Here is a 24,964-nt window from a genome sequence, read left to right as displayed (position 1 = left end):
ACTGATGTCATTAGTTCTACAAGTTCCATACAGTCACCCACTCTATCACCTTTTTAAAAAAGGGCAGTTTTCAGCATTCAAGGGTTTATGTCAGTGGTAGAGCGTAGGAGTGCAGTTCAAGAAGTCCCTGTTTCATAACCATATACCCTTTTCAATAGATCCTGTTGAAATGTTTTTCAACCCAATGCACTGTAAGAAACAATAAGATATATCATCATTTCATATACAAAACAATGAACAATTGGGTTTAACCATGCTCTTAGCACAAAATCAACAAACTGCAGTAGAGAAGCAGTTACATTTTGCAGAATTTGTGCATTTGACAAAGGTTTTTTTTCCATGTTCCAAGATCTACATGTGATACGAAATGTATGAATTCTTGCAATGGAAACCTCACTGTATTTTACCAAGGCAGATAAAGGACATCTTGTGCACCCCTTATAGTTATAAGGAGGGTTTGGTGGCTGAAAATGCATTGCTTTGATGGTGATTGCATGTTGCTTCCACTTTGTACATATTACTGAATTAATATAGATGAACATTTCAGAATTGGGGGTATAGCTCAGTGGTAGAGCATTTGACTGCAGATCAAGAGGTTCCTAGTTCAAATCTGGGTGCCCCCTTGTTTACCGGTAGAAATATTGTTTTAAATAAATTGAAGAAAACATTTACAATCTTAGCATTTTATGTAATGAGCAGCACATTTCTACATTTGAAATACTCCTGATCATCTCCTGAAACATAGGGTAAACACCATGAAGCTGTTTAGGATTTCTTTGTATGATACAAGCTGTGTTTTACATTCACCCAAGTTCTACTGGTGATATTATCAGTTTGAAATAGTCCATTGGAAGCGCATATGAATGTTATAAAACTGTGGTGGAAACCAATAGTATGCCCTTAATGAAATGTATTAATTTGTACAGCTGACCAGAAGTGCACTGATGTCATTAGTTCTACAAGTTCCATACAGTCACCCACTCTATCACCTTTTTAAAAAAGGGCAGTTTTCAGCATTCAAGGGTTTATGTCAGTGGTAGAGCGTAGGAGTGCAGTTCAAAAAGTCCCTGTTTCATAACCATATACCCTTTTCAATAGATTATGTTCAAATGTTTTTCAACCCAATGCACTGTAAGAAACAATAAGATATATCATCATTTCATATACAAAACAATGAACAATTGGGTTTAACTATGCTCTTAGCACAAAATCAACAAACTGCAGTAGAGAAGCAGATACATTTTGCAGAATTTGTGCATTTGACAAAAGTTTTTTTCCATGTTCCAAGATCTACATGTGATACGAAATGTATGAATTCTTGCAATGGAAACCTCACTGTATTTTACCAAGCCAGATAAAGGACATCTTGTGTACCCCTTATAGTTATAAGGAGGGTTTGGTGGCTGAAAATGCATTGCTTTGATGGGGTTTGCATGTTGCTTCCACTTTGTACATATTACTGAATTAATATAGATGAACATTGCAGAATTCGGGTTATAGCTCAGTGGTAGAGCATTTGACTACAGATCAAGAGGTCTCTAGATCAAATCTGGGTGCCCCCTTGTCCAACTGTTATACCAGTAGAAATCTTTTTTTAATTAAATAAATTGAAGTAAACATTTACAATTTTAGCATTTTATGTAATGAGCAACACATTTCTACATTTGAAAAACTCCTGATCATCACCTGAAACATAGGGTAAACACCATTAAGATGTTTAGGATTTCTTCGTATGATACAAGCTGTGTTTTACATTCACCCAAGTTCTACGGGTGATATTATCAGTTTGAAATAGTCCATTGGAAGCTCATATGAATGTTATAAAACTGTGGTGGAAACCAATAATATGCCCTTAATGAAATGTATTAATTTGTGCAGCTGACCAGAAGTGCACTGATGTCATTAGTTCTACAAGTTCCATACAGTCACCCACTCTATCACCTTTTTAAAAAAGGGCAGTTTTCAGCATTCAAGGGTTTATGTCAGTGGTAGAGCGTAGGAGTGCAGTTCAAGAAGTCCCTGTTTCATAACCATATACCCTTTTCAATAGATCCTGTTAAAATGTTTTTCAACCCAATGCACTGTAAGAAACAATAAGATATATCATCATTTCATATACAAAACAATGAACATTTGGGTTTAACTATGCTCTTAGCACAACATCAACAAACTGCTGTAGAGAAGCAGTTACGTTTTGCAGAATTTGTGCATTTGACAAAAGTTTTTTTCCATGTTCCAAGATCTACATGTGATACGAAATTTATGAATTCTTGCAATGGAAACCTCACTGTATTTTACCAAGGCAGATAAAGGACGTCTTGTGTACACCTTATAGTTATAAGGAGGGTTTGGTGGCTGAAAATGCATTGCTTTGATGGTGATTGCATGTTGCTTCCACTTTGTACATATTACTGAATTAATATTGGTGAACATTTTCGAATTGGGGATATAGCTCAGTGGTAGAGCATTTGACTGCAGATCAAGAGGTCCGAAGTTCAAATCTGTGTGCCCCCTTATCCAACTGTTTTACCTGTAGAAATCTTTTTTTTATTAAATAAATTGAAGTAAACATTTACAATCTTAGCATTTTATGTAATGAGCAACACATTTCTACATTTGAAAAACTCCTGATCATCACCTGAAACATAGGGTAAACACCATTAAGATGTTTAGGATTTCTTCGTATGATACAAGCTGTGTTTTACATTCACCCAAGTTCTACGGGTGATATTATCAGTTTGAAATAGTCCATTGGAAGCTCATATGAATGTTATAAAACTGTGGTGGAAACCAATAATATGCCCTTAATGAAATGTATTAATTTGTGCAGCTGACCAGAAGTGCACTGATGTCATTAGTTCTACAAGTTCCATACAGTCACCCACTCTATCACCTTTTTAAAAAAGGGCAGTTTTCAGCATTCAAGGGTTTATGTCAGTGGTAGAGCGTAGGAGTGCAGTTCAAGAAGTCCCTGTTTCATAACCATATATCCTTTTCAATAGATCCTGTTAAAATGTTTTTCAACCCAATGCACTGTAAGAAACAATAAGATATATCATCATTTCATATACAAAACAATGAACAATTGGGTTTAACTATGCTCTTAGCACAAAATCAACAAACTGCAGTAGAGAAGCAGTTCCATTTTGCAGAATTTGTGCATTTGAGAAAGTTTTTTTTTCCATGTTCCAAGATCTACATGTGATACGAAATGTATGAATTCTTGCAATGGAAACCTCACTGTATTTTACCAAGGCAGATAAAGGACGTCTTGTGTACACCTTATAGTTATAAGGAGGGTTTGGTGGCTGAAAATGCATTGCTTTGATGGTGATTGCATGTTGCTTCCACTTTGTACATATTACTGAATTAATATTGGTGAACATTTTAGAATTGGGGGTATAGCTCAGTGGTAGAGCATTTGACTGCAGATCAAGAGGTTCCTATTTCAAATCTGTGTGCCCCCTTATCCAACTGTTTTACCTGTAGAAATCTTTTTTTTATTAAATAAATTGAAGTAAACATTTACAATCTTAGCATTTTATGTAATGAGCAGCACATTTCTACATTTGAAATACTCCTGATCATCTCCTGAAACATAGGGTAAACACCATGAAGCTGTTTAGGATTTCTTTGTATGATACAAGCTGTGTTTTACATTCACCCAAGTTCTACTGGTGATATTATCAGTTTGAAATAGTCCATTGGTAGCTCATATGAATGTTGTAAAACTGTGGTGGAAACCAATAATATCCCCTTAATGAAATGTATTAATTTGTACAGCTGACCAGAAGTGCACTGATGTCATTAGTTCTACAAGTTCCATACAGACACCCACTCTATCACCTTTTTAAAAAAGGGCAGTTTTCAGCATTGAAGGGTTTATGTCAGTGGTAGAGCGTAGGAGTGCAGTTCAAGAAATCCCTGTTTCATAACCATATACCCTTTTCAATAGATTATGTTCAAATGTTTTTCAACCCAATGCACTGTAAGAAACAATAAGATATATCATCATTTCATATACAAAACAATGAACAATTGGGTTTAACTATGCTCTTAGCACAAAATCAACAAACTGCAGTAGAGAAGCAGATACATTTTGCAGAATTTGTGCATTTGACAAAAGTTTTTTTCCATGTTCCAAGATCTACATGTGATACGAAATGTATGAATTCTTGCAATGGAAACGTCACTGTATTTTACCAAGGCAGATAAAGGACATCTTGTGTACCCCTTATAGTTATAAGGAGGGTTTGGTGGCTGAAAATGCATTGCTTTGATGGTGATTGCATGTTGCTTCCACTTTGTACATATTACTGAATTAATATAGATGAACATTGCAGAATTGGGGTTATAGCTCAGTGGTAGAGCATTTGACTGCAGATCAAGAGGTTCCTACTTCAGATCTGGGTGCCCCCTTGTCCAACTTTTTTACCAGTAGAAATCTTTTTTTAATTAAATAAATTGAAGTAAACATTTACAATTTTAGCATTTTATGTAATGAGCAACACATTTCTACATTTGAAAAACTCCTGATCATCACCTGAAACATAGGGTAAACACCATTAAGATGTTTAGGATTTCTTCGTATGATACAAGCTGTGTTTTACATTCACCCAAGTTCTATGGGTGATATTATCAGTTTGAAATAGTCCATTGGAAGCTCATATGAATGTTATAAAACTGTGGTGGAAACCAATAATATGCCCTTAATGAAATGTATTAATTTGTGCAGCTGACCAGAAGTGCACTGATGTCATTAGTTCTACAAGTTCCATACAGTCACCCACTCTATCACCTTTTTAAAAAAGGGCAGTTTTCAGCATTCAAGGGTTTATGTCAGTGGTAGAGCGTAGGAGTGCAGTTCAAGAAGTCCCTGTTTCATAACCATATACCCTTTTCAATAGATCCTGTTAAAATGTTTTTCAACCCAATGCACTGTAAGAAACAATAAGATATATCATCATTTCATATACAAAACAATGAACATTTGGGTTTAACTATGCTCTTAGCACAACATCAACAAACTGCTGTAGAGAAGCAGTTACGTTTTGCAGAATTTGTGCATTTGACAAAAGTTTTTTTCCATGTTCCAAGATCTACATGTGATACGAAATTTATGAATTCTTGCAATGGAAACCTCACTGTATTTTACCAAGGCAGATAAAGGACGTCTTGTGTACACCTTATAGTTATAAGGAGGGTTTGGTGGCTGAAAATGCATTGCTTTGATGGTGATTGCATGTTGCTTCCACTTTGTACATATTACTGAATTAATATTGGTGAACATTTTCGAATTGGGGATATAGCTCAGTGGTAGAGCATTTGACTGCAGATCAAGAGGTCCGTAGTTCAAATCTGTGTGCCCCCTTATCCAACTGTTTTACCTGTAGAAATCTTTTTTTTATTAAATAAATTGAAGTAAACATTTACAATCTTAGCATTTTATGTAATGAGCAACACATTTCTACATTTGAAATACTCCTGATCATCACCTGAAACATAGGGTAAACACCATTAAGCTGTTTAGGATTTTGTCGTATGATACAAGCTGTGTTTTACATTCACCCAAGTTCTACTGGTGATATTATCAGTTTGAAATAGTCCATTGGAAGCTGATATGAATGTTATAAAACTGTGGTGGAAACCAATAATATGCCCTCAATGAAATGTATTAATTTGTACAGCTGACCAGAAGTGCACTGATGTCATTAGTTCTACAAGTTCCATACAGTCACCCACTCTATCACCTTTTTAAAAAAGGGCAGTTTTCAGCATTCAAGGGTTTATGTCAGTGGTAGAGCGTAGGAGTGCAGTTCAAGAAGTCCCTGTTTCATAACCATATAGCCTTTTCAATAGATCCTGTTAAAATGTTTTTCAACCCAATGCACTGTAAGAAACAATAAGATATATCATCATTTCATATACAAAACAATGAACATTTGGGTTTAACTATGCTCTTAGCACAACATCAACAAACTGCTGTAGAGAAGCAGTTACGTTTTGCAGAATTTGTGCATTTGACAAAGGTTTTTTTCCATGTTCCAAGATCTACATGTGATACGAAATGTATGAATTCTTGCAATGGAAACCTCACTGTATTTTACCAAGGCAGATAAAGGACATCTTGTGTACCCCTTATAGTTATAAGGAGGGTTTGGTGGCTGAAAATGCATAGCTTTGATGGTGATTGCATGTTGCTTCCACTTTGTACATATTACTGAATTAATATAGATGAACATTGCAGAATTGGGGGTGTAGCTCAGTGGTAGAGCATTTGACTGCAGATCAAGAGGTCCCTAGTTCAAATCTGGGTGCCCCCTTGTCCAACTTTTTTACCTGTAGAAATATTTGTTTAAATAAATTGAAGAAAACATTTACAATCTTAGCATTTTATGTAATGAGCAACACATTTCTACATTTGAAATACTCCTGATCATCTCCTGAAACCTAGGGTAAACACCATTTAGCTGTTCAGGATTTCTTCGTATGATACAAGCTGTGTTTTACATTTACCCAAGTTCTACTGGTGATATTATCAGTTTGAAATAGTCCATTGAAAGCTCATATGAATGTTATAAAACTGTGGTGGAAACCAATAATATGCCCTTAATGAAATGTATTAATTTGTATAGCTGATCAGAAGTGCACTGATGTCATTAGTTCTACAAGTTCTATACAGTCAACCACTCTATCACCTTTTTAAAAAAGGGCAGTTTTCAGCATTCAAGGGTTTATACCATTGGTAGAGCGTAGGAGTGCAGTTCAAAAAGTCCCTGTTTCATAACCATATACCCTCTTCAATAGATCCTGTTAAAATGTTTTTCAACCCAATGCACTGTATGAAACAATAAGATATATCATCATTTCATATACAAAACAATGAATAATTGGGTTTAACTATGCTCTTAGCACAAAATCAACAAACTGCAGTAGAGAAGTAGTTACATTTTGCAGAATTTGTGCATTTGACAAAGGTTTTTTTTCCATGTTCCAATATCTACATGTGATACGAAATGTATGAATTCTTGCAATGGAAACCTCACTGTATTTTACCAAGGCAGATAAAGGACATCTTGTGTACACATTATAGTTATAAGGAGGGTTTGGTGGCTGAAAATGCATTGCTTTGATGGTGATTGCATGTTGCTTCCACTTTGTACATATTACTGAATTAATAAAGGTGAACATTTCAGTATTGGGGGTATAGCTCAGTGGTAGAGCATTTGACTGCAGATCAATAAGTCCCTAGTTCAAATCTGGGTGCCCCCTTGTCCAATTGTTTTACCTGTAGAAATATTTTTTTAAATAAATTGAAGAAAACATTTACAATCTTAGCATTTTATGTAATGAGCAACACATTTCTACATTTGAAATACTCCTGATCATCACCTGAAACATAGGGTAAACACCATTAAGCTGTTTAGGATTTTGTCGTATGATACAAGCTGTGTTTTACATTCACCCAAGTTCTACTGGTGATATTATCAGTTTGAAATAGTCCATTGGAAGCTGATATGAATGTTATAAAACTGTGGTGGAAACCAATAATATGCCCTCAATGAAATGTATTAATTTGTACAGCTGACCAGAAGTGCACTGATGTCATTAGTTCTACAAGTTCCATACAGTCACCCACTCTATTACCTTTTTAAAAAAGGGCAGTTTTCAGCATTCAAGGGTTTATGTCAGTGGTAGAGCGTAGGAGTGCAGTTCAAGAAGTCCCTGTTTCATAACCATATACCCTTTTCAATAGATCCTGTTGAAATGTTTTTCAACCCAATGCACTGTAAGAAACAATAAGATATATCATCATTTCATATACAAAACAATGAACAATTGGGTTTAACCATGCTCTTAGCACAAAATCAACAAACTGCAGTAGAGAAGCAGTTACATTTTGCAGAATTTGTGCATTTGACAAAGGTTTTTTTTCCATGTTCCAAGATCTACATGTGATACGAAATGTATGAATTCTTGCAATGGAAACCTCACTGTATTTTACCAAGGCAGATAAAGGACATCTTGTGCACCCCTTATAGTTATAAGGAGGGTTTGGTGGCTGAAAATGCATTGCTTTGATGGTGATTGCATGTTGCTTCCACTTTGTACATATTACTGAATTAATATAGATGAACATTTCAGAATTGGGGGTATAGCTCAGTGGTAGAGCATTTGACTGCAGATCAAGAGGTTCCTAGTTCAAATCTGGGTGCCCCCTTGTTTACCGGTAGAAATATTGTTTTAAATAAATTGAAGAAAACATTTACAATCTTAGCATTTTATGTAATGAGCAGCACATTTCTACATTTGAAATACTCCTGATCATCTCCTGAAACATAGGGTAAACACCATGAAGCTGTTTAGGATTTCTTTGTATGATACAAGCTGTGTTTTACATTCACCCAAGTTCTACTGGTGATATTATCAGTTTGAAATAGTCCATTGGAAGCGCATATGAATGTTATAAAACTGTGGTGGAAACCAATGGTATGCCCTTAATGAAATGTATTAATTTGTACAGCTGACCAGAAGTGCACTGATGTCATTAGTTCTACAAGTTCCATACAGTCACCCACTCTATCACCTTTTTAAAAAAGGGCAGTTTTCAGCATTCAAGGGTTTATGTCAGTGGTAGAGCGTAGGAGTGCAGTTCAAGAAGTCCCTGTTTCATAACCATATACCCTTTTCAATAGATCCTGTTGAAATGTTTTTCAACCCAATGCACTGTAAGAAACAATAAGATATATCATCATTTCATATACAAAACAATGAACAATTGGGTTTAACCATGCTCTTAGCACAAAATCAACAAACTGCAGTAGAGAAGCAGTTACATTTTGCAGAATTTGTGCATTTGACAAAGGTTTTTTTTTCCATGTTCCAAGATCTACATGTGATACGAAATGTATGAATTCTTGCAATGGAAACCTCACTGTATTTTACCAAGGCAGATAAAGGACATCTTGTGCACCCCTTATAGTTATAAGGAGGGTTTGGTGGCTGAAAATGCATTGCTTTGATGGTGATTGCATGTTGCTTCCACTTTGTACATATTACTGAATTAATATAGATGAACATTTCAGAATTGGGGGTATAGCTCAGTGGTAGAGCATTTGACTGCAGATCAAGAGGTTCCTAGTTCAAATCTGGGTGCCCCCTTGTTTACCGGTAGAAATATTGTTTTAAATAAATTGAAGAAAACATTTACAATCTTAGCATTTTATGTAATGAGCAGCACATTTCTACATTTGAAATACTCCTGATCATCCCCTGAAACATAGGGTAAACACCATGAAGCTGTTTAGGATTTCTTTGTATGATACAAGCTGTGTTTTACATTCACCCAAGTTCTACTGGTGATATTATCAGTTTGAAATAGTCCATTGGAAGCGCATATGAATGTTATAAAACTGTGGTGGAAACCAATAGTATGCCCTTAATGAAATGTATTAATTTGTACAGCTGACCAGAAGTGCACTGATGTCATTAGTTCTACAAGTTCCATACAGTCACCCACTCTATCACCTTTTTAAAAAAGGGCAGTTTTCAGCATTCAAGGGTTTATGTCAGTGGTAGAGCGTAGGAGTGCAGTTCAAAAAGTCCCTGTTTCATAACCATATACCCTTTTCAATAGATTATGTTCAAATGTTTTTCAACCCAATGCACTGTAAGAAACAATAAGATATATCATCATTTCATATACAAAACAATGAACAATTGGGTTTAACTATGCTCTTAGCACAAAATCAACAAACTGCAGTAGAGAAGCAGATACATTTTGCAGAATTTGTGCATTTGACAAAAGTTTTTTTCCATGTTCCAAGATCTACATGTGATACGAAATGTATGAATTCTTGCAATGGAAACCTCACTGTATTTTACCAAGCCAGATAAAGGACATCTTGTGTACCCCTTATAGTTATAAGGAGGGTTTGGTGGCTGAAAATGCATTGCTTTGATGGGGTTTGCATGTTGCTTCCACTTTGTACATATTACTGAATTAATATAGATGAACATTGCAGAATTCGGGTTATAGCTCAGTGGTAGAGCATTTGACTACAGATCAAGAGGTCTCTAGATCAAATCTGGGTGCCCCCTTGTCCAACTGTTATACCAGTAGAAATCTTTTTTTAATTAAATAAATTGAAGTAAACATTTACAATTTTAGCATTTTATGTAATGAGCAACACATTTCTACATTTGAAAAACTCCTGATCATCACCTGAAACATAGGGTAAACACCATTAAGATGTTTAGGATTTCTTCGTATGATACAAGCTGTGTTTTACATTCACCCAAGTTCTACGGGTGATATTATCAGTTTGAAATAGTCCATTGGAAGCTCATATGAATGTTATAAAACTGTGGTGGAAACCAATAATATGCCCTTAATGAAATGTATTAATTTGTGCAGCTGACCAGAAGTGCACTGATGTCATTAGTTCTACAAGTTCCATACAGTCACCCACTCTATCACCTTTTTAAAAAAGGGCAGTTTTCAGCATTCAAGGGTTTATGTCAGTGGTAGAGCGTAGGAGTGCAGTTCAAGAAGTCCCTGTTTCATAACCATATACCCTTTTCAATAGATCCTGTTAAAATGTTTTTCAACCCAATGCACTGTAAGAAACAATAAGATATATCATCATTTCATATACAAAACAATGAACATTTGGGTTTAACTATGCTCTTAGCACAACATCAACAAACTGCTGTAGAGAAGCAGTTACGTTTTGCAGAATTTGTGCATTTGACAAAAGTTTTTTTCCATGTTCCAAGATCTACATGTGATACGAAATTTATGAATTCTTGCAATGGAAACCTCACTGTATTTTACCAAGGCAGATAAAGGACGTCTTGTGTACACCTTATAGTTATAAGGAGGGTTTGGTGGCTGAAAATGCATTGCTTTGATGGTGATTGCATGTTGCTTCCACTTTGTACATATTACTGAATTAATATTGGTGAACATTTTCGAATTGGGGATATAGCTCAGTGGTAGAGCATTTGACTGCAGATCAAGAGGTCCGTAGTTCAAATCTGTGTGCCCCCTTATCCAACTGTTTTACCTGTAGAAATCTTTTTTTTATTAAATAAATTGAAGTAAACATTTACAATCTTAGCATTTTATGTAATGAGCAACACATTTCTACATTTGAAAAACTCCTGATCATCACCTGAAACATAGGGTAAACACCATTAAGATGTTTAGGATTTCTTCGTATGATACAAGCTGTGTTTTACATTCACCCAAGTTCTACGGGTGATATTATCAGTTTGAAATAGTCCATTGGAAGCTCATATGAATGTTATAAAACTGTGGTGGAAACCAATAATATGCCCTTAATGAAATGTATTAATTTGTGCAGCTGACCAGAAGTGCACTGATGTCATTAGTTCTACAAGTTCCATACAGTCACCCACTCTATCACCTTTTTAAAAAAGGGCAGTTTTCAGCATTCAAGGGTTTATGTCAGTGGTAGAGCGTAGGAGTGCAGTTCAAGAAGTCCCTGTTTCATAACCATATATCCTTTTCAATAGATCCTGTTAAAATGTTTTTCAACCCAATGCACTGTAAGAAACAATAAGATATATCATCATTTCATATACAAAACAATGAACATTTGGGTTTAACTATGCTCTTAGCACAACATCAACAAACTGCTGTAGAGAAGCAGTTACGTTTTGCAGAATTTGTGCATTTGACAAAAGTTTTTTTCCATGTTCCAAGATCTACATGTGATACGAAATTTATGAATTCTTGCAATGGAAACCTCACTGTATTTTACCAAGGCAGATAAAGGACGTCTTGTGTACACCTTATAGTTATAAGGAGGGTTTGGTGGCTGAAAATGCATTGCTTTGATGGTGATTGCATGTTGCTTCCACTTTGTACATATTACTGAATTAATATTGGTGAACATTTTCGAATTGGGGATATAGCTCAGTGGTAGAGCATTTGACTGCAGATCAAGAGGTCCGTAGTTCAAATCTGTGTGCCCCCTTATCCAACTGTTTTACCTGTAGAAATCTTTTTTTTATTAAATAAATTGAAGTAAACATTTACAATCTTAGCATTTTATGTAATGAGCAACACATTTCTACATTTGAAATACTCCTGATCATCACCTGAAACATAGGGTAAACACCATTAAGCTGTTTAGGATTTTGTCGTATGATACAAGCTGTGTTTTACATTCACCCAAGTTCTACTGGTGATATTATCAGTTTGAAATAGTCCATTGGAAGCTGATATGAATGTTATAAAACTGTGGTGGAAACCAATAATATGCCCTCAATGAAATGTATTAATTTGTACAGCTGACCAGAAGTGCACTGATGTCATTAGTTCTACAAGTTCCATACAGTCACCCACTCTATCACCTTTTTAAAAAAGGGCAGTTTTCAGCATTCAAGGGTTTATGTCAGTGGTAGAGCGTAGGAGTGCAGTTCAAGAAGTCCCTGTTTCATAACCATATAGCCTTTTCAATAGATCCTGTTAAAATGTTTTTCAACCCAATGCACTGTAAGAAACAATAAGATATATCATCATTTCATATACAAAACAATGAACATTTGGGTTTAACTATGCTCTTAGCACAACATCAACAAACTACTGTAGAGAAGCAGTTACGTTTTGCAGAATTTGTGCATTTGACAAAGGTTTTTTTCCATGTTCCAAGATCTACATGTGATACGAAATGTATGAATTCTTGCAATGGAAACCTCACTGTATTTTACCAAGGCAGATAAAGGACATCTTGTGTACCCCTTATAGTTATAAGGAGGGTTTGGTGGCTGAAAATGCATAGCTTTGATGGTGATTGCATGTTGCTTCCACTTTGTACATATTACTGAATTAATATAGATGAACATTGCAGAATTGGGGGTGTAGCTCAGTGGTAGAGCATTTGACTGCAGATCAAGAGGTCCCTAGTTCAAATCTGTGTGCCCCCTTGTCCAACTTTTTTACCTGTAGAAATATTTGTTTAAATAAATTGAAGAAAACATTTACAATCTTAGCATTTTATGTAATGAGCAACACATTTCTACATTTGAAATACTCCTGATCATCTCCTGAAACCTAGGGTAAACACCATTTAGCTGTTCAGGATTTCTTCGTATGATACAAGCTGTGTTTTACATTTACCCAAGTTCTACTGGTGATATTATCAGTTTGAAATAGTCCATTGAAAGCTCATATGAATGTTATAAAACTGTGGTGGAAACCAATAATATGCCCTTAATGAAATGTATTAATTTGTATAGCTGATCAGAAGTGCACTGATGTCATTAGTTCTACAAGTTCTATACAGTCAACCACTCTATCACCTTTTTAAAAAAGGGCAGTTTTCAGCATTCAAGGGTTTATACCATTGGTAGAGCGTAGGAGTGCAGTTCAAAAAGTCCCTGTTTCATAACCATATACCCTCTTCAATAGATCCTGTTAAAATGTTTTTCAACCCAATGCACTGTATGAAACAATAAGATATATCATCATTTCATATACAAAACAATGAATAATTGGGTTTAACTATGCTCTTAGCACAAAATCAACAAACTGCAGTAGAGAAGTAGTTACATTTTGCAGAATTTGTGCATTTGACAAAGGTTTTTTTTCCATGTTCCAATATCTACATGTGATACGAAATGTATGAATTCTTGCAATGGAAACCTCACTGTATTTTACCAAGGCAGATAAAGGACATCTTGTGTACACATTATAGTTATAAGGAGGGTTTGGTGGCTGAAAATGCATTGCTTTGATGGTGATTGCATGTTGCTTCCACTTTGTACATATTACTGAATTAATAAAGGTGAACATTTCAGTATTGGGGGTATAGCTCAGTGGTAGAGCATTTGACTGCAGATCAATAAGTCCCTAGTTCAAATCTGGGTGCCCCCTTGTCCAATTGTTTTACCTGTAGAAATATTTTTTTAAATAAATTGAAGAAAACATTTACAATCTTAGCATTTTATGTAATGAGCAACACATTTCTACATTTGAAATACTCCTGATCATCACCTGAAACATAGGGTAAACACCATTAAGCTGTTTAGGATTTTGTCGTATGATACAAGCTGTGTTTTACATTCACCCAAGTTCTACTGGTGATATTATCAGTTTGAAATAGTCCATTGGAAGCTGATATGAATGTTATAAAACTGTGGTGGAAACCAATAATATGCCCTCAATGAAATGTATTAATTTGTACAGCTGACCAGAAGTGCACTGATGTCATTAGTTCTACAAGTTCCATACAGTCACCCACTCTATCACCTTTTTAAAAAAGGGCAGTTTTCAGCATTCAAGGGTTTATGTCAGTGGTAGAGCGTAGGAGTGCAGTTCAAGAAGTCCCTGTTTCATAACCATATACCCTTTTCAATAGATCCTGTTGAAATGTTTTTCAACCCAATGCACTGTAAGAAACAATAAGATATATCATCATTTCATATACAAAACAATGAACAATTGGGTTTAACCATGCTCTTAGCACAAAATCAACAAACTGCAGTAGAGAAGCAGTTACATTTTGCAGAATTTGTGCATTTGACAAAGGTTTTTTTTCCATGTTCCAAGATCTACATGTGATACGAAATGTATGAATTCTTGCAATGGAAACCTCACTGTATTTTACCAAGGCAGATAAAGGACATCTTGTGCACCCCTTATAGTTATAAGGAGGGTTTGGTGGCTGAAAATGCATTGCTTTGATGGTGATTGCATGTTGCTTCCACTTTGTACATATTACTGAATTAATATAGATGAACATTTCAGAATTGGGGGTATAGCTCAGTGGTAGAGCATTTGACTGCAGATCAAGAGGTTCCTAGTTCAAATCTGGGTGCCCCCTTGTTTACCGGTAGAAATATTGTTTTAAATAAATTGAAGAAAACATTTACAATCTTAGCATTTTATGTAATGAGCAGCACATTTCTACATTTGAAATACTCCTGATCATCTCCTGAAACATAGGGTAAACACCATGAAGCTGTTTAGGATTTCTTTGTATGATACAAGCTGTGTTTTACATTCACCCAAGTTCTACTGGTGATATTATCAGTTTGAAATAGTCCATTGGAAGCGCATATGAATGTTATAAAACTGTGGTGGAAACCAATGGTATGCCCTTAATGAAATGTATTAATTTGTACAGCTGACCAGAAGTGCACTGATGTCATTAGTTCTACAAGTTCCATACAGTCACCCACTCTATCACCTTTTTAAAAAAGGGCAGTTTTCAGCATTCAAGGGTTTATGTCAGTGGTAGAGCGTAGGAGTGCAGTTCAAGAAGTCCCTGTTTCATAACCATATACCCTTTTCAATAGATCCTGTTGAAATGTTTTTCAACCCAATGCACTGTAAGAAACAATAAGATATATCATCATTTCATATACAAAACAATGAACAATTGGGTTTAACCATGCTCTTAGCACAAAATCAACAAACTGCAGTAGAGAAGCAGTTACATTTTGCAGAATTTGTGCATTTGACAAAGGTTTTTTTTCCATGTTCCAAGATCTACATGTGATACGAAATGTATGAATTCTTGCAATGGAAACCTCACTGTATTTTACCAAGGCAGATAAAGGACATCTTGTGCACCCCTTATAGTTATAAGGAGGGTTTGGTGGCTGAAAATGCATTGCTTTGATGGTGATTGCATGTTGCTTCCACTTTGTACATATTACTGAATTAATATAGATGAACATTTCAGAATTGGGGGTATAGCTCAGTGGTAGAGCATTTGACTGCAGATCAAGAGGTTCCTAGTTCAAATCTGGGTGCCCCCTTGTTTACCGGTAGAAATATTGTTTTAAATAAATTGAAGAAAACATTTACAATCTTAGCATTTTATGTAATGAGCAGCACATTTCTACATTTGAAATACTCCTGATCATCTCCTGAAACATAGGGTAAACACCATGAAGCTGTTTAGGATTTCTTTGTATGATACAAGCTGTGTTTTACATTCACCCAAGTTCTACTGGTGATATTATCAGTTTGAAATAGTCCATTGGAAGCGCATATGAATGTTATAAAACTGTGGTGGAAACCAATGGTATGCCCTTAATGAAATGTATTAATTTGTACAGCTGACCAGAAGTGCACTGATGTCATTAGTTCTACAAGTTCCATACAGTCACCCACTCTATCACCTTTTTAAAAAAGGGCAGTTTTCAGCATTCAAGGGTTTATGTCAGTGGTAGAGCGTAGGAGTGCAGTTCAAGAAGTCCCTGTTTCATAACCATATACCCTTTTCAATAGATCCTGTTGAAATGTTTTTCAACCCAATGCACTGTAAGAAACAATAAGATATATCATCATTTCATATACAAAACAATGAACAATTGGGTTTAACCATGCTCTTAGCACAAAATCAACAAACTGCAGTAGAGAAGCAGTTACATTTTGCAGAATTTGTGCATTTGACAAAGGTTTTTTTTCCATGTTCCAAGATCTACATGTGATACGAAATGTATGAATTCTTGCAATGGAAACCTCACTGTATTTTACCAAGGCAGATAAAGGACATCTTGTGCACCCCTTATAGTTATAAGGAGGGTTTGGTGGCTGAAAATGCATTGCTTTGATGGTGATTGCATGTTGCTTCCACTTTGTACATATTACTGAATTAATATAGATGAACATTTCAGAATTGGGGGTATAGCTCAGTGGTAGAGCATTTGACTGCAGATCAAGAGGTTCCTAGTTCAAATCTGGGTGCCCCCTTGTTTACCGGTAGAAATATTGTTTTAAATAAATTGAAGAAAACATTTACAATCTTAGCATTTTATGTAATGAGCAGCACATTTCTACATTTGAAATACTCCTGATCATCTCCTGAAATATAGGGTAAACACCATGAAGCTGTTTAGGATTTCTTTTTATGATACAAGCTGTGTTTTACATTCACCCAAGTTCTACTGGTGATATTATCAGTTTGAAATAGTCCATTGGAAGCGCATATGAATGTTATAAAACTGTGGTGGAAACCAATAGTATGCCCTTAATGAAATGTATTAATTTGTACAGCTGACCAGAAGTGCACTGATGTCATTAGTTCTACAAGTTCCATACAGTCACCCACTCTATCACCTTTTTAAAAAAGGGCAGTTTTCAGCATTCAAGGGTTTATGTCAGTGGTAGAGCGTAGGAGTGCAGTTCAAAAAGTCCCTGTTTCATAACCATATACCCTTTTCAATAGATTATGTTCAAATGTTTTTCAACCCAATGCACTGTAAGAAACAATAAGATATATCATCATTTCATATACAAAACAATGAACAATTGGGTTTAACTATGCTCTTAGCACAAAATCAACAAACTGCAGTAGAGAAGCAGATACATTTTGCAGAATTTGTGCATTTGACAAAAGTTTTTTTCCATGTTCCAAGATCTACATGTGATACGAAATGTATGAATTCTTGCAATGGAAACCTCACTGTATTTTACCAAGCCAGATAAAGGACATCTTGTGTACCCCTTATAGTTATAAGGAGGGTTTGGTGGCTGAAAATGCATTGCTTTGATGGGGTTTGCATGTTGCTTCCACTTTGTACATATTACTGAATTAATATAGATGAACATTGCAGAATTCGGGTTATAGCTCAGTGGTAGAGCATTTGACTACAGATCAAGAGGTCTCTAGATCAAATCTGGGTGCCCCCTTGTCCAACTGTTATACCAGTAGAAATCTTTTTTTAATTAAATAAATTGAAGTAAACATTTACAATTTTAGCATTTTATGTAATGAGCAACACATTTCTACATTTGAAAAACTCCTGATCATCACCTGAAACATAGGGTAAACACCATTAAGATGTTTAGGATTTCTTCGTATGATACAAGCTGTGTTTTACATTCACCCAAGTTCTACGGGTGATATTATCAGTTTGAAATAGTCCATTGGAAGCTCATATGAATGTTATAAAACTGTGGTGGAAACCAATAATATGCCCTTAATGAAATGTATTAATTTGTGCAGCTGACCAGAAGTGCACTGATGTCATTAGTTCTACAAGTTCCATACAGTCACCCACTCTATCACCTTTTTAAAAAAGGGCAGTTTTCAGCATTCAAGGGTTTATGTCAGTGGTAGAGCGTAGGAGTGCAGTTCAAGAAGTCCCTGTTTCATAACCATATACCCTTTTCAATAGATCCTGTTAAAATGTTTTTCAACCCAATGCACTGTAAGAAACAATAAGATATATCATCATTTCATATACAAAACAATGAACATTTGGGTTTAACTATGCTCTTAGCACAACATCAACAAACTGCTGTAGAGAAGCAGTTACGTTTTGCAGAATTTGTGCATTTGACAAAAGTTTTTTTCCATGTTCCAAGATCTACATGTGATACGAAATTTATGAATTCTTGCAATGGAAACCTCACTGTATTTTACCAAGGCAGATAAAGGACGTCTTGTGTACACCTTATAGTTATAAGGAGGGTTTGGTGGCTGAAAATGCATTGCTTTGATGGTGATTGCATGTTGCTTCCACTTTGTACATATTACTGAATGAATATTGGTGAACATTTTAGAATTGGGGATATAGCTCAGTGGTAGAGCATTTGACTGTAGCTCAAGAGGTCCGTAGTTCAAATCTGTGTGCCCCCTTATCCAACTGTTTTACCTGTAGAAATCTTTTTTTTTATTAAATAAATTGAAGTAAACATTTACAATCTTAGCATTTTATGTAATGAGCAACACATTTCTACATTTGAAATACTCCTGATCATCACCTGAAACATAGGGTAAACACCATTAAGCTGTTTAGGATTTTGTCGTATGATACAAGCTGTGTTTTACATTCACCCAAGTTCTACTGGTGATATTATCAGTTTGAAATAGTCCATTGGAAGCTGATATGAATGTTATAAAACTGTGGTGGAAACCAATAATATGCCCTCAATGAAATGTATTAATTTGTACAGCTGACCAGAAGTGCACTGATGTCATTAGTTCTACAAGTTCCATACAGTCACCCACTCTATCACCTTTTTAAAAAAGGGCAGTTTTCAGCATTCAAGGGTTTATGTCAGTGGTAGAGCGTAGGAGTGCAGTTCAAGAAGTCCCTGTTTCATAACCATATAGCCTTTTCAATAGATCCTGTTAAAATGTTTTTCAACCCAATGCACTGTAAGAAACAATAAGATATATCATCATTTCATATACAAAACAATGAACATTTGGGTTTAACTATGCTCTTAGCACAACATCAACAAACTGCTGTAGAGAAGCAGTTACGTTTTGCAGAATTTGTGCATTTGACAAAGGTTTTTTTCCATGTTCCAAGATCTACATGTGATACGAAATGTATGAATTCTTGCAATGGAAACCTCACTGTATTTTACCAAGGCAGATAAAGGACATCTTGTGTACCCCTTATAGTTATAAGGAGGGTTTGGTGGCTGAAAATGCATAGCTTTGATGGTGATTGCATGTTGCTTCCACTTTGTACATATTACTGAATTAATATAGATGAACATTGCAGAATTGGGGGTGTAGCTCAGTGGTAGAGCATTTGACTGCAGAGCAAGAGGTCCCTAGTTCAAATCTGGGTGCCCCCTTGTCCAACTTTTTTACCTGTAGAAATATTTGTTTAAATAAATTGAAGAAAACATTTACAATCTTAGCATTTTATGTAATGAGCAACACATTTCTACATTTGAAATACTCCTGATCATCTCCTGAAACCTAGGGTAAACACCATTTAGCTGTTTAGGATTTCTTCGTATGATACAAGCTGTGTTTTACATTTACCCAAGTTCTACTGGTGATATTATGAGTTTGAAATAGTCCATTGAAAGCTCATATGAATGTTATAAAACTGTGGTGGAAACCAATAATATGCCCTTAATGAAATGTATTAATTTGTATAGCTGATCAGAAGTGCACTGATGTCATTAGTTCTACAAGTTCTATACAGTCAACCACTCTATCACCTTTTTAAAAAAGGGCGGTTTTCAGCATTCAAGGGTTTATACCATTGGTAGAGCGTAGGAGTGCAGTTCAAAAAGTCCCTGTTTCATAACCATATACCCTCTTCAATAGATCCTGTTAAAATGTTTTTTCAATCCAATGCACTGTAAGAAACAATAAGATATATCATCATTTCATATACAAAACAATGAATAATTGGGTTTAACTATGCTCTTAGCACAAAATCAACAAACTGCAGTAGAGAAGTAGTTACATTTTGCAGAATTTGTGCATTTGACAAAGGTTTTTTTTCCATGTTCCAAGATCTACATGTGATACGAAATTTATGAATTCTTGCAATGGAAACCTTACTGTGTTTTACCAAGGCAGATAAAGGACATCTCGTGTACCCCTTATAGTTATAAGGAGGGCTTGGTGGCTGAAAATGCATTGCTTTGATGGTGATTGCATGTTGCTTCCACTTTGTACATATTACAGAATTCATATAGGTGAATATTTTAGAATTGGGGGTATAGCTCAGTGGTAGAGCATTTGACTGCAGATCAAGAGGTCTCTAGTTCGAATCTGGGTGCCCACTTGTCCAGCTGTTTTACCTGTAGAAATCTTTTTTTAATTAAATAAATTGAAGTAAACATTGACAATCTTAGCATTTTATGTAATGAGCAACACATTTCTACATTTGAAATACTCCTGATCATCACCTGAAACATAGGGTAAACACCATTAAGCTGTTTAGGATTTCTTCGTATGATACAAGCTGTGTTTTACATTCACCCAAGTTCTACTGGTGATATTATCAGTTTGAAATAGTCCATTGGAAGCTCATATGAATGTTATAAAACTGTGGTGGAAACCAATAATATGCCCTTAATGAAATGTATTAATTTGTACAGCTGACCAGAAGTGCACTGATGTCATTAGTTCTACAAGTTCCATACAGTCACCCACTCTATCACCTTTTTAAAAAAGGGCAGTTTTCAGCATTCAAGGGTTTATGTCAGTGGTAGAGCGTAGGAGTGCAGTTCAAGAAGTCCCTGTTTCATAACCATATACCCCTTTCAATAGATCCTGTTAAAATGTTTTTCAACCCAATGCACTGTAAGAAACAATAAGATATATCATCATTTCATATACAAAACAATGAACATTTGGGTTTAACTATGCTCTTAGCACAACATCAACAAACTGCTGTAGAGAAGCAGTTACGTTTTGCAGAATTTGTGCATTTGACAAAAGTTTTTTTCCATGTTCCAATATCTACATGTGATACGAAATGTATGAATTCTTGCAATGGAAACCTCACTGTATTTTACCAGGGCAGATAAAGGACATCTTGTGTAACCCTTATAGTTATAAGGAGGGTTTGGTGGCTCAAAATGCATTGCTTTGATGGTGATTGCATGTTGCTTCCACTTTGTACATATTACTGAATTAATATAGGTGAACATTTTAGAATTGGGGGTATGGCTCAGTGGTAGAGCATTTGACTGCAGATCAAGAGGTTCCTACTTCAGATCTGGGTGCCCCCTTGTCCAACTTTTTTACCTGTAGAAATCTTTTTTTAATTAAATAAATTGAAGTAAACCTTTACAATCTTAGCATTTTATGTAATGAGCAACACATTTCTACATTTGAAATACTCCTGATCATCACCTGAAACATAGGGTAAACACCATTAAGCTGTTTAGGATTTCTTCGTATGATACAAGCTGTGTTTTACATTCACCCAAGTTCTACTGGTGATATTATCAGTTTGAAATAGTCCATTGGAAGCTCATATGAATGTTATAAAACTGTGGTGGAAACCAATAATATGCCCTCAATGAAATGTATTAATTTGTACAGCTGACCAGAAGTGCACTGATGTCATTAGTTCTACAAGTTCCATACAGTCACCCACTCTATCACCTTTTTAAAAAAGGGCAGTTTTCAGCATTCAAGGGTTTATGACAGTGGTAGAGCGTAGGAGTGCAGTTCAAGAAGTCCCTGTTTCATAACCATATACCCTCTTCAATAGATCCTGTTAAAATGTTTTTCAACCCAATGCACTGTAAGAAACAATAAGATATATCATCATTTCATATACAAAACAATGAACAGTTGGGTTTAACTATGCTCTTAGCACAAAATCAACAAACTGCAGTAGAGAAGCAGTTCCATTTTGCAGAATTTGTGCATTTGAGAAAGTTTTTTTTTCCATGTTCCAAGATCTACATGTGATACGAAATGTATGAATTCTTGCAATGGAAACCTCACTGTATTTTACCAAGGCAGATAAAGGACGTCTTGTGTACACCTTATAGTTATAAGGAGGGTTTGGTGGCTGAAAATGCATTGCTTTGATGGTGATTGCATGTTGCTTCCACTTTGTACATATTACTGAATTAATATTGGTGAACATTTTAGAATTGGGGGTATAGCTCAGTGGTAGAGCATTTGACTGCAGATCAAGAGGTTCCTGTTTCAAATCTGTGTGCCCCCTTATCCAACTGTTTTACCTGTAGAAATCTTTTTTTTATTAAATAAATTGAAGTAAACATTTACAAGCTTAGCATTTTATGTAATGAGCAGCACATTTCTACATTTGAAATACTCCTGATCATCTCCTGAAACATAGGGTAAACACCATGAAGCTGTTTAGGATTTCTTTGTATGATACAAGCTGTGTTTTACATTCACCCAAGTTCTACTGGTGATATTATCAGTTTGAAATAGTCCATTGGTAGCTCATATGAATGTTGTAAAACTGTGGTGGAAACCAATAATATCCCCTTAATGAAATGTATTAATTTGTACAGCTGACCAGAAGTGCACTGATGTCATTAGTTCTACAAGTTCCATACAGACACCCACTCTATCACCTTTTTAAAAAAGGGCAGTTTTCAGCATTCAAGGGTTTATGTCAGTGGTAGAGCGTAGGAGTGCAGTTCAAGAAATCCCTGTTTCATAACCATATACCCTTTTCAATAGATTATGTTCAAATGTTTTTCAACCCAATGCACTGTAAGAAACAATAAGATATATCATCATTTCATATACAAAACAATGAACAATTGGGTTTAACCATGCTCTTAGCACAAAATCAACAAACTGCAGTAGAGAAGCAGTTACATTTTGCAGAATTTGTGCATTTGACAAAGGTTTTTTTTCCATGTTCCAAGATCTACATGTGATACGAAATGTATGAATTCTTGCAATGGAAACCTCACTGTATTATACCAAGGCAGATAAAGGACATCTTGTGCACCCCTTATAGTTATAAGGAGGGTTTGGTGGCTGAAAATGCATTGCTTTGATGATGATTGCATGTTGCTTCCACTTTGTACATATTACTGAATTAATATAGATGAACATTTCAGAATTGGGGGTATAGCTCAGTGGTAGAGCATTTGACTGCAGATCAAGAGGTTCCTAGTTCAAATCTGGGTGCCCCCTTGTTTACCGGTAGAAATATTGTTTTAAATAAATTGAAGAAAACATTTACAATCTTAGCATTTTATGTAATGAGCAGCACATTTCTACATTTGAAATACTCCTGATCATCTCCTGAAACATAGGGTAAACACCATGAAGCTGTTTAGGATTTCTTTGTATGATACAAGCTGTGTTTTACATTCACCCAAGTTCTACTGGTGATATCAGTTTGAAATAGTCCATTGGAAGCGCATATGAATGTTATAAAACTGTGGTGGAAACCAATAGTATGCCCTTAATGAAATGTATTAATTTGTACAGCTGACCAGAAGTGCACTGATGTCATTAGTTCTACAAGTTCCATACAGTCACCCACTCTATCACCTTTTTAAAAAAGAGCAGTTTTCAGCATTCAAGGGTTTATGTCAGTGGTAGAGCGTAGGAGTGCAGTTCAAAAAGTCCCTGTTTCATAACCATATACCCTCTTCAATAGATCCTGTTAAAATGTTTTTCAACCCAATGCACTGTAAGAAACAATAAGATATATCATCATTTCATATACAAAACAATGAACAATTGGGTTTAACTATGCTCTTAGCACAAAATCAACAAACTGCAGTAGAGAAGCAGTTACATTTTGCAGAATTTGTGCATTTGACAAAAGTTTTTTTTCCATGTTCCAAGATCTACATGTGATACGAAATTTATGAATTCTTGCAATGGAAACCTCACTGTGTTTTACCAAGGCAGATAAAGGACATCTTGTGTACCCCTTATAGTTATAAGGAGGGTTTGGTGGCTGAAAATGCATTGCTTTGATGGTGATTGCATGTTGCTGCCACTTTGTACATATTACTTAATTAATATAGGTGAACATTTTAGAATTGGGGGTATAGCTCAATGGTAGAGCATTTGACTGCATATCAGGAGGTCACTAGTTCAAATCTGGGTGCCCCCGTGTCCATCTGTTTTACCTGTAGAAATCTTTTTTAATTAAATAAATTGAAGAAAACATTTACAATCTTAGCATTTTATGTAAAGAGCAACACATTTCTACATTTGAAATACTCCTGATCATCTCCTGAAACATAGGGTAAACACCATTAAGCTGTTTAGGATTTTGTCGTATGATACAAGCTGTGTTTTACATTCACCCAAGTTCTACTGGTGATATTATCAGTTTGAAATAGTCCATTGGAAGCTGATATGAATGTTATAAAACTGTGGTGGAAACCAATAATATGCCCTCAATGAAATGTATTAATTTGTACAGCTGACCAGAAGTGCACTGATGTCATTAGTTCTACAAGTTCCATACAGTCACCCACTCTATCACCTTTTTAAAAAAGGGCAGTTTTCAGCATTCAAGGGTTTATGTCAGTGGTAGAGCGTAGGAGTGCAGTTCAAGAAGTCCCTGTTTCATAACCATATAGCCTTTTCAATAGATCCTGTTAAAATGTTTTTCAACCCAATGCACTGTAAGAAACAATAAGATATATCATCATTTCATATACAAAACAATGAACATTTGGGTTTAACTATGCTCTTAGCACAACATCAACAAAATGCTGTAGAGAAGCAGTTACGTTTTGCAGAAT

General features: G+C 35.4%; 8 non-coding genes across 8 annotated transcripts; all 8 read left to right on the top strand.

The window, feature by feature from the left end:
• Positions 1-551: 551 nt before the first annotated feature.
• Positions 552-623, top strand: TRNAC-GCA (transfer RNA cysteine (anticodon GCA)). The gene has a single exon. It is a non-coding gene; the product is annotated as a tRNA-Cys (tRNA).
• Positions 624-6,251: 5,628 nt separating this feature from the next.
• Positions 6,252-6,323, top strand: TRNAC-GCA (transfer RNA cysteine (anticodon GCA)). The gene has a single exon. It is a non-coding gene; the product is annotated as a tRNA-Cys (tRNA).
• A 1,826-nt stretch (positions 6,324-8,149) lies between these two features.
• TRNAC-GCA (transfer RNA cysteine (anticodon GCA)) lies at positions 8,150-8,221 on the top strand. Its single transcript has one exon. It is a non-coding gene; the product is annotated as a tRNA-Cys (tRNA).
• Positions 8,222-9,090: 869 nt separating this feature from the next.
• On the top strand, positions 9,091-9,162 carry TRNAC-GCA (transfer RNA cysteine (anticodon GCA)). Its single transcript has one exon. It is a non-coding gene; the product is annotated as a tRNA-Cys (tRNA).
• Positions 9,163-14,783: 5,621 nt separating this feature from the next.
• TRNAC-GCA (transfer RNA cysteine (anticodon GCA)) lies at positions 14,784-14,855 on the top strand. Its single transcript has one exon. It is a non-coding gene; the product is annotated as a tRNA-Cys (tRNA).
• Positions 14,856-15,723: 868 nt separating this feature from the next.
• TRNAC-GCA (transfer RNA cysteine (anticodon GCA)) lies at positions 15,724-15,795 on the top strand. The gene has a single exon. It is a non-coding gene; the product is annotated as a tRNA-Cys (tRNA).
• An 868-nt stretch (positions 15,796-16,663) lies between these two features.
• On the top strand, positions 16,664-16,735 carry TRNAC-GCA (transfer RNA cysteine (anticodon GCA)). The gene has a single exon. It is a non-coding gene; the product is annotated as a tRNA-Cys (tRNA).
• A 6,580-nt stretch (positions 16,736-23,315) lies between these two features.
• On the top strand, positions 23,316-23,387 carry TRNAC-GCA (transfer RNA cysteine (anticodon GCA)). Its single transcript has one exon. It is a non-coding gene; the product is annotated as a tRNA-Cys (tRNA).
• Positions 23,388-24,964: the final 1,577 nt, after the last annotated feature.

This window comes from Ambystoma mexicanum, chromosome 4q, assembly GCF_040938575.1.
Source record: "Ambystoma mexicanum isolate Mex_15411 chromosome 4q, UKY_AmexF1_1, whole genome shotgun sequence".
Taxonomy (NCBI): domain Eukaryota; kingdom Metazoa; phylum Chordata; class Amphibia; order Caudata; family Ambystomatidae; genus Ambystoma; species Ambystoma mexicanum.
Note: the sequence above shows the minus strand (reverse complement) of the source record. Positions and strands in the feature narration are given on the sequence as shown.